The sequence below is a fragment of the Oncorhynchus keta genome, chromosome 20 (assembly GCF_023373465.1).
Source record: "Oncorhynchus keta strain PuntledgeMale-10-30-2019 chromosome 20, Oket_V2, whole genome shotgun sequence".
Taxonomy (NCBI): Eukaryota; Metazoa; Chordata; class Actinopteri; order Salmoniformes; family Salmonidae; genus Oncorhynchus; species Oncorhynchus keta.
In genome coordinates, this window is record NC_068440.1 from 4,655,695 (window position 1) to 4,666,613 (window position 10,919).

The following is a 10,919-nucleotide window of genomic DNA, read 5'->3' on the forward strand; positions in this document are numbered from 1 at the left end:
ACATGACCAACTGGCAACCTCACCACTTGTAACTCAGTAGGAAATACAGTATGTCAAAGTGACATGAAATACCCATCACCGTAGAACATTATCATTAGTTTGCTCTTTAGCTTCCTTGGTAGAACAACCTTAAACGGAATCATTATAGGATGACTCGGGGAGTTGTAATTCAATTGTTCTGGTGGTAAATCAATGGGTCGATTGGATCCGAGCTCGAAATGGCTGACCAAGTGATCTTCCTCACTGCTAAATGTTTGAGAAAAAAGATGACCGATAGAGCACTTGATTCTATTCACATTCAGATTACTTCCCTGAAAGGTAAGTGAAGTATGATGGATGATTTGTGTTGGTTAGTTTTGACTGAAAATAAAAATATCTCCTTACTTTCGGTGGGGGTAAAAGCACCCAAACATCATACTTGAGTAAAAGTAAAGATACCTTAATAAAAAATGACTCAAGTAAAAGTGAAAGTCACCCAGTAAAATAAGACTTAAGTAAAAGTCTAAAAGTATTTGCTTTTAAATAAGTAAATGTAACAGACAGCCTAATTTCATGTTTTTTTTAAATTTACGGATAGTCAGGTACACGAACCAACACTAAGATATAATTCACAAACAAAGCATGCTCAGTGAATCCGCCAGATTAGAGGAAGTATGGATGACCAGGGATGTTCTCTTGATAAGTATTTGAATTGGACCATTTTCGTGTCCTGTTAAGCATTCAACATGTAATAAGTACTGTTGGGTGTCAGGGAAAATGTATGGAGTAAAAAGTACATAGTTTTATTTAGGAATGTAGTGAAGTAAAAGTAGTCAAAAATATAAATAGTAAAGTAAAGTACAGATACCCCCCAAAAAAGTAATATTTTACACCACTGCTTACTTTTCAGGTCTTGGGCTACATGGAATTGGATTGGCAATGTTGGGTGCATAGGTCAGGTCTGAAAAAGAGAAAAAAAACAGTTACATTTTTTGCAGTCATCTTTACTTCTTTTGAAAACTTCCCGTTCTAGTTCTGTATGCTTGACTGCTGCTGCCCTAATACCCCTGAAGAGAGGTAGCCTCTGTTTTCTCTATATTTGTATTGGCTTGTTTATTAGGCTGTCCATTGTTTTTACTGTACATCCACCTGTCTGTTTCCCAGTATGTCTATTAGCATGTCCGCTTACTGTATACAGTTGAAGTCTGAACTTTACATACACCTTAGCCAAATACATTTAAACTATTTTCACTATTCCTGACATTAAATCTTAGTAAAAAGTCCCTGTGTTAGGTCAGTTAGGATCACCACTTTATTTTAAGAATGTGAAATGTCAGAATAATAGTAGAGAGAATGATTTATTTCAGCTTTTATTTCTTTCATCACATTCCCAGTCAAATCAAATCAAATGTATTTATATAGCCCTTCTTACATCAGCTGATATCTCAAAGTGCTGTACAGAAACCCAGCCTAAAACCCCAAACAACAAGCAATGCAGGTGAAGAAGCGAGGTGGCTAGGAAAAACTCCCTAGAAATGCCAAATCCTAGGAAGAAACCTAGAGAGGAACCAGGCTATGAGGGGTGGCCAGTCCTCTTCTGGCTGTGCCGGGTGGAGATTATAACAGAACATGGCCAAGATGTTCAAATGTTCATAAATGACCTGCATGGTCAAATAATAATAATAATCACAGTAGTTGTCAAAGGGTGCAGCAAGTCAACACCTCAGGAGTAAATGTCAGTTGGCTTTTCATAGCCGATCATTACGAGTATCTCTACCACTCCTGCTGTCTCTAGAGAGTTGAAAACAGCAGGTCTGGGACAGGTAGCGCGTCCGGTGAACAGGTCAGGGTTCCATAGCCGCAGACAGAACAGTTGAAACTGGAGCAGCAGCACGGCCAGGTGGACTGCGGACAGCAAGGAGTCATCATGCGAGGTAGTCCTGAGGCATGGTCCTAGGGCTCAGGTCCTCATCCTGAGACAAAGCCGAATATAGCCCACAAAGATCTCCGCCACAGCACAACCCAAGGGGGAGCGCCAACCCAGACAGGAAGATCACGTCAGTGACTCAGGTTTGTAGGCCTCAGGAAGATTCTGCCCACAAATGTTCTAAAAGGGTTAGAGGCAGTGACCACTCAGGCAATACCTTGACTTTGTTGTCAGAAGTTTTGCACAACTTTGGAGTATTTGGTACCATTGCCTTTAAACCCATTGTTTAACTAATGTCTTGAGATGTTGCTTCAATATATCCACAAGCTTCCTACCTCATGATGCCATATATTCTGTGGTGAAGTCCCTCTGGCCCATTCCTCCAGACATGAGCTGCTGTGCCACGGATGGGATGGTTTGTAGGCCTCCCCTTTTCCTCCAAATGTTTTTCAGTTATGCCAAACAGTTCTATTTTTGTTTCATCAGAGGACATTGAGGTCAGGGCTTTGTGATGGCCACTCCAATACCTTGACTTTGTTGTCCTTAAGCCATTTTGCCACAACTTTGGAAGTATGCTTGGGGTCATTGTCCATTTGGAAGACCCATTGGCGACCAAGCTTTAACTTCCTGACTAATGTCTTGAGATGTTGCTTCAATATATCCACGTAATTTTCCTACCTCATGATGCCATATATTCTGTGTGAAGTGCACCAGTCCCTCCTACAGCAAAGCACCCCCACAACATGATGCTGCCACCCCCGTGCTTCACGGATGGGATGGTGTTCTTTGGCTTGCAAGCCTCCCCCTTTTTCCTCCAAACATAACGATGCTCATTATAGCCAAACAGTTCTATTTTTGTTTCATCAGTTCCGACAATGCAGTGATAACCAACAAGTAATCTAACCATCAAAACTTCTTATACACATTATTAAAATATATGAATGAGTGATGGTACAGAGCAGCATCAGTGTCAATGACAGTGTGTTGGTAAACAGCAGCCACTCACACTGTTAGTGGTAACATTATATAAGGTAGCCAGTTGATGGCCTTGAGATACACTGAGTGGTGGCTGTTTAGCTGTTTTTCAGTCTCTCGGTCCCAGCTTTGATGCACCTGTACTGACCTCGCCTTCTGGATGATAGCGGGGTGAACAGGCCAGAGGACATTTCTCCAAAAAAACTAGTACAATCTTTGTCCCCATGTGCAAACATCTCCTAGTTTTGTTGACGTTGGCTTTTTATGGTGGTTTTGGAGCAGTGGCTTCTTCCTTGCTGAGCGGCCTTTCAGGTTATGTCGATATAGGACTCGTTTTACCGTGGATATAGATACTTTTGTACCTGTTTCCTCCAGCATCTTCACAAGGTCCTTTGTTGTTGTTCTGGGATTGATTTGCACTTTTCGCACCAAAGCATGTTCATGTCTAGGAGACAGAACGGTCTCCTTCCTGAGCCGTGTTGCGGCTACGAGGTCCCATGGTGTTTATACTTGCATACTATTGTTTTTACAGATGAACCTGGTTCCTTTCAGACCATCAGGAAATTGCTCCCAAGGATGAACCAGACTTGTTGAGATCTACCATTTTTTTTCTGAGGTCTTGGCTGATTTATTTTAATTTTCCCATGATGTCAAACATAGATGTCACTGAGTTTGAAGGTAGGCCTTGAAATACATCCCCAGGTACACCTCCAATTGACTCAAATTATGTCAATTAGCCTATCAGAAGCTTCTAAAGCCATGACATCATTTTCTGGAATTTTCCAAGCTGTTTAAAGGCACAGTCAACTTCTGACCCACTGGAATTGTGATACAGTGAATTATAAGTGAAATAATCTGTCTGTAAACAATTGTTGGAAAAAAATACTTGTGTCATGCACAAGGTAGATGTACTTACCGACTTGCCAAAACTTAACAAGAAATTTAACAAGAAAAACTTCCGACTTCAACTGTATGTATACCAATCTGTCTATTGCTCTGCGGATATATTGCTTTGCAACAGTCACACTGGGAGTTTTTCCATACCAGAAATTGACATTCAACCCCTGCCTTCAGAAAGATTCATACCCCTTGACGTTTTCCACATTGTGTTGTGTTACAGCCTGAATTCAAAATGGATTAACTATATTTTTTTGCTCTCACACAAAATACCCCATAATATCAAAGTGAAAACATGTTTTTAGAAATGTTTGCAAATGTATTGAAAATGAAATACAGATATCGCAATTGAATAAGTATTCACATTCCTGATTCAATACATGTGTTAGAATTATGTTTGGCAGTGATTATAGCTGTGAGTCTTTCTGGGTAAGTCTCTAAGAGCGTTACAGCTGTAATCGCAGCAAAAGGTGGCGCTAAAAAGTATTAACTTAAGGGGGCTGAATAATTTTGCACGCCCAATTTTTCAGTTTTTAATTTGTTAAAAAAGTTTGAAATATCCAATAAATGTTGTTCCACTTCATGATTGTGTCCCACTTGTTGTTGATTCTTCACAAAAAAATACAGTTTTATATCTTTATGTTTGAAGCCTGAAATGTGGCAAAAGGTCGCAAAGTTCAAAGGGGCCGAATACTTTCGCAAGGCACTGTAAGTCTAAACTGTAACTAGGCCACTCAGGAACATTCAATGTTGTCTTGGTAAGCAACTCCAGTGTATATTTCTCCTTGTGCTTTTGGTAATTGTCCTGCTGAATGGGGATTTTTTCTCCCAATGTCTGTTGAAAAGCAGACTGAACCAAGTTTTCCTCCATGAATTTTCCTGTGCTTAACTCTATTCCATTTATTAACTCCCTAGACCTTGCTGATGACAAGCATACCCATAACATGATGACACCACCACAATGCTTGAAAATATGAAGAGCGGTACTCGGTGATGTGTTGTTTTGGATTCGCCCCAAACATAACAATTTGTATTTGTATGAAGTAAATTTCTTTGCCACATTTTTTGCAGTTTTACTTTAGTGACTTATTGCAAACAGGATGCATGTTTTGGAATATTTTTTATTTTGTACAGGCTTCCTTTTTTTAACGTTGTCATTTAGGTTAGTATTGCGGAGTAACTACAGAGCTCTCTGAAATTAGGTGTCCCCCTTGGTCAGTTCAGAGTAATGATCTCTATGTTGATAAATGTATTTTGTCCTTAATATGTTTTGTAATTTTGTACATTGTATAGGTTCGATGTATTTACGCAGGGCTCATCTGTAAAAGAGACCCTATTTATGACTTCCCTCTCAAAATAAAGGTTAAAAAAATAAATAAAGACTGCTGATCTATTCTCAGTTTTCTATCACAGCCATAAACTCTGTAACTGTTTTAAAGTCACTATTGGCCTCATGGTGAAATCCCTGAGTTGTTTCCTTCCTCTCCGGCAACTGAGTTAGGAAGGACGCCTGTATATTTGTAGTGACTGGTTGTATTGGTACACCATCCAAAGTGTAATTCTTAGTTTCACCATCCTTAAAGGGATATTCAATATCTGAATTGTCTTGAGTCAATAAGAATTCAAACCCCTTTGTTATGACAAGACAAAATAAGTTTGGGAGTAAAAATGTGCTTAAGTTTCATGGACTGTGTGCAATAGTGTTTAATATGATTTATTAGTGACTACCTCATCTCTGTACCTCACACATATATTTATCCCTCAGTCAAGCTGTCAATTTCAAACACAGATTCAACCACAAAAACCCGCAAGGTTTTCAAATGCCTCTCAAAGAAGGGTACCTAAAGCAGACACTGAATATCCCTTTGAGGATGGCGAAGTTATTAAATACGCTTGTGGTTGAATCTGTGTTTGAAATTGACAGCTTGACTGAGGGATAAATATACGTGTGAGGTACAGAGATGAGGTAGCCATTAAAAAAATCTGGTTAATTTCTCCATTCTCAAACGGATATTCAATGTATGCTCTTTTTTTTTTTTTTACCCATCTCTTATTTGCGAGGCTTTGGAAAAGCTCCCTGGTCTTTGTGGTTGAATCTGTGTTTGAAATTCACTGCTTGACTGAGGAGCCTACAGATAATTAATTGTACGTGTAGGGTACGGAGATGAGGTATGGTTACAAAATCACGTTCAACACTATTATTGTTAAACAACGTGTTTAGGCTTGCCATAACAAAGGGGTTGAATACTTATAGACTCAAGACATTTCAGCTTTTCATTTTTAATTCATTTGTAAACATTTCTGAAAACAGAATTCCACTTTGACATTATGGGATATAGTGTAGGCCAGAGACACAAAATCTCAATTTAAACCATTTTAAAGTCAACATGTAACACAACAAAATGTGGAAGAAGTCAACGGGTGTGAATACTTTCTGAAGGCCCTGTATCTAAATGAGTCAACCCCATCTAGACACACACACAGAGCCAGCCTTGCAGAGGAAATCGTTAGGTCTGCACTGATCCAGTTAATGTATGATGCTGCGGTTGAATATCATCTCTTAAGTATGAGCAACAGATTCACATACAGAAGAATGGAACTGATGGTGAGTGGAACATTCGGATGCTAAAACAATGGTACATGTCGATGGTACACTTATTCCCTATGTAGTGCACTACTTTTGACCAGAGCCCCCATACAGCTCTGGTAAAAAGTAGTGCACTACAAAAGGGTATATGGTGCTATTTGAGACCTAACCTAAGAGAGCAAGATGTAGACAGATTAGAGCGATGGGCTTGTACAATATGTATTTCTATTACATGTTTGGAATATCACATGAGCTGCTGACGGGTGACATTGTTCGTATATTCGTTAAAATTCTCCATATGAGCCTAATGTGATGATGAATGATTTCCACATTTCTGAAATGGATGGATCTAATAGATTTGAAATCGGGTACAACTAAATATTATGATAATAATGTACTCTTGTGGTATTTAGATGTGATGTCAACCTCCTTCTGAGACATACAGTATTCTTGTCATTTACAACCTGTCTCTTCCACTTCAAGCACAGGTATGTACTGTGCTATAGGTGCTAGGATGGGGCCACCGAGTCCATGCCAGGGGTAGATCCATATAGTTCACTACCACTGATCATGAGCCTGCACCCCCATCCAGCCACTGTCACGTAAAGATTACAAAACACCCGGGTCCCAATACAGTACACTGGCATTACCATCAACTACCTACAGGACTGAAATCAAAGGCGGTTTGTTGAGGTTGAGGAACATTCAGAGACATCTGATGGTGGATTTGAATCAAACAGGTGTACTGCCGGATCATGGGATCCCCCCCTGACGGATGCTTTCTTTAAAAGCCATAGGGAGGTCGTGGTGGTGCCAGGGCTGGAACGCCACTAAACAAAGGGACGTCCCACGCAGACTATTGAGATGATGTCTTCATTAATCAAATCAATACATGTGAATTCATCCTGTAACTATGCATGAAACATGCAATGAAATTAGGCCGCGCATTGCAGTCCTACTGGTTCGACTTAAACACAGGGGAGGGAAGAGAGAAAGGGAAAGATTGGTCACTACATGACCAAAAGTATGTGGACACCTGCTCGTCAAACATCTCATTCCAAAATGATGGGCATTAATGCGGAGTTGGTCCCCCCCTTTGCTGCTATAACAGCCTCCACTCTTCTGGGAAGGCTTTCCACCAGATGTTGGAACATTGCTGCATTCAGCCACAAGAGCATTAGTTTGGTCGGGAACTCCTGTTTAGCGATTAGGCGTGGCTCGCAGTCGGTGTTCCATTTCATACCAAATGTGTTCGAGGTCAGGGCTCTGTGCAGGCCAGTCAAGTTCTTCGACGCTAATCTCGTCAAACCATTTCTGTATGAACCTCACTTTGTGCACGGGGGCATTGTCATTCTGAAACTGGAAAGGGCCTTCCCCAAACCGTTTCCACAAAGTTGAAACCACAGAATTGACTGAAATGTCATTGTATGCTGTAGCATTAAGATTTCCCTTCACTGGAACTAAGGGGCCTAACCAGAACCATGAAAACAGCCCAGACCATTACTCCTCCTCCACCAAACTTTATAGTTGGTACTATGCATTTGGGCAGGAAGCGTTCTCCTGGCATCCGCCAATCCCTGATTTGTCCGTCAGACTGCCAGATGGTGAAGCGTGATTCATCCCTCCAGAGAATGTGTTTCCACTGCTCCAGAGTCCAATGGCGGCGAGCTTTACACCACTCTTGCCGATGCACGGTATTGCACATGGTGATCTTAGGCTTGTGTGCGGCTGCTCGGCCATGGAAACACATTTCATGAAGCTACCGACGAACAGTTATTGTGCTGACTTTGCTTCCAGAGGCAGTTTGGAACTAGGTAGTGAGAGTTGCAACCGAGGACAGAGGATTTTTATGTGCTACGCGCTTCAGCAGTCTGCGGTCCCGTTCTGTAAGCTTGTGTGGCCTACCACTTTGCTCTAAGCAGTTGTCGCTCCTCGACGTTTCCACTTCACAATAACAGTACTTACAGTTGACCGGAGCAGCTCTAGGAGAGCAGAAATTTGACGAACCGACTTGTTGGAAAGGTGCCACTTTGAAAGTCAATGAGCTCTTCAGTAAGGACACAATTTTACTGCCAAAGTATGTCTATGGAGATTGCATGGCTGTGTGCTCGATTTTAAAAACCTGTCAGAAACAGGTGTGATTGAAATAGCTGAATCTACTAATTTGAATGGGTGTCCACATACTTGTGTATATGTAGTGTATATCGGGCTGATGATGGAGAGGAGAAGGTAGGTTTACATATTGGTACTGGACATACAATACATACGGTTGGATTAGCAGCTGGGTAGAGCATATTTGGGTATTTTTCTAACCAACAATCACATATCAATAACATATGTAGTGTGAATCGCCATTGCCTCACATGTCATTACATTAATATGACATGTGAGGCAAAGTAATGAATGACCACGATGTCTTAAAATGAACACAAGATACTACTATTGCTATTGCTCGGTGTCGAAATTGTATGTACATACCAAGTCTCTCTCTTTACCAGCAAATATCACCACATCAAACAAGTTATCCCCCAAAAATGCAGGAAAGATAATCAAACAAACTTTTTGAGTGTTTCGGGAACCCGTAGTTAATTTTCCCCCGATCTATTGATGACACCAGACCATGTCCTGATTTGTGAATATTGTCTTTCAATACAGAAGGACAGACAGATTGAGGGGTACCCGGATGGAAGACAGGACAGAAAAGGGGAAAAAGATGGGAGGAGCATATAACAAAAAGAGAGAAGGGGCGACCCTATACTTCTAATTCCCAATTCCCAATACCCATATTGTAATACTAAAATAATCAAACTTGGCTGTCATCAGCCAAGCCGACCTTCATGCCTCCTTTAACGCTTCATTATAACACACAACAAACATCCTTTCGATACACACATCGACATATAACATGAAACGTGATTGGTACAACCCCACGAATGCGTAGGGAGTCACAGAAGAGTGATCCGCCATAAGAGTGATCCATCCGCCAGGCACCTCTCACTCCAAACCCCCCAGACCCAGTCTCCCTCTCTCTCTTTCTCCTCTGTCTGGACTCCCAAAACTGGATGCTCTGAATGCAGCCCCCTCCGAAATACCCATCTAAATGCGACCAAGGGTAATCCTACAGGGAGGCACTTAAGATAGCATGTGTTAGAGAACAGCAGAAGGGGGAGAGTAAGAGAGAGAGGGAGATAGGGAAGGAGAGAGAGAGAGAGAGGGGATAGGATGGGGGATTAGGATCCTAGGGGAAAGATTTTAAAATAGTTGAAAAATGGAGCAAGGCAATGAGGAGGGCGGGAGAAAGGAGAATCTGAGAGAAAGAAAGCGATAAATGTATGAAGAGGGAAAAAAGGATATGAACAGACACACAGAGGCGTGAGGGACCTTGACGGAATTATAAAAGATGAGGAAAAGTGAGGGGGCAAAAAACACAAAAGCGATATAGAAAGTACTAGCACACGTTTAGGAGATAAGTCTTGTTCCTTCTCTTTTTTTCCTCCTTTTCCCTTGATTTTGACCCTCTACTGGCCCCCCTTCTCTTCTCTCCCTCTAATGTTTCTTGGTGGTGCCGGTACTCTCTCTCCTACCTCTCTTGCTCTCCCACAGAACATGCTCTCCATTTTCTCACTCTTTTTTTCTGCTGTCCCCTTTCATCTGTCCATTCCGTGAGCGTTCTCTTCTTTTCTTCGTCCTCTCTTCCAGAATGGGTATGTGAAAAAAATTACTCAAAATGAACCGAATTTTACATTAAAGCTAGAGAGCAATTTTTAATATAAAGAGCTCAAATAATAGGGAGGAGTAGATGCACAAATCAATTGGTAGCATGCAGTCTGATGCAGGGACAATCCAGGGCCTATGTTTTCAGGGGCAGAGGAGGGGTGAAATGGGACTCGTCTCGCTGTACAAGAGGGAAAGACCCAAAGCAAGCAAGGCAAATAAAAAATCAAATAAAAAAACTGAGCCCTGCGCTGGCTGCGGTCTCAGGCGAAAGTGGATAGTAGGCGTGTGAGGGAAGGAGTCAGCCCGGGTGTGTGTGCCTGTGTGTAAAGAGGTGGGAGGGGAGAAAAGGGAAAGCTAGCTAGAGCGAGACTGGGATTTCATGGTGAAATATCCAGGAGGGAGGGATAGAAGAGGAGGAGTGTGTTGTTTGGGAGAGAGGGAAGAGGAGGGGGTTGCTGGATTTTTTTTTCTTCTCTCTCCCAGTATTCATTTTTGTACTTCCATTTCTTCCCTTATTCCCGGGTTAATACATTTTCTCTCAGAAAGAGAGCGTAAGAGCACTGCTTTCTCCACTTTGGGCCTCTTTTTGCCTCCCTTCCTCCTTGCTTATTTCCCACTCAGTCTCCCTTTTATTCAGGCAATTTTCTACATGTGCACTTGAACTCTAAATCCTGTCTGACATACCCTCCCCTTTCCCTCTTTCTCTCACACGCACTAGCTCTCTCTGACTCTGCCTGTCTCTCTCTCTCTCCCAGACAGAGGATTGAAATAGTGCTTACAGGCTAAACACGAGAGAGATATGGAGAGGGCAAGGGGGACAAAAAAGGGGAGAGAGAT

The 10,919-nt window shown here is 41.7% G+C and overlaps 1 long non-coding RNA gene across 1 annotated transcript in view; it reads right to left on the reverse strand.

Annotated features, from left to right (window-relative positions):
• The window catches only part of LOC118399027 (uncharacterized), a 64,119-nt gene extending 53,779 nt beyond the window's left edge, over nt 1-10,340 (reverse strand). The window contains exons 1-2 of the long non-coding RNA XR_004828742.2: nt 9,950-10,340; nt 883-940 (exon numbers count right to left, since the gene is read on the reverse strand). This is a non-coding gene — a long non-coding RNA (uncharacterized LOC118399027). The remainder of the gene's footprint in view (nt 1-882; nt 941-9,949) is intronic.
• Between the last annotated feature and the right edge of the window lie 579 nt (nt 10,341-10,919).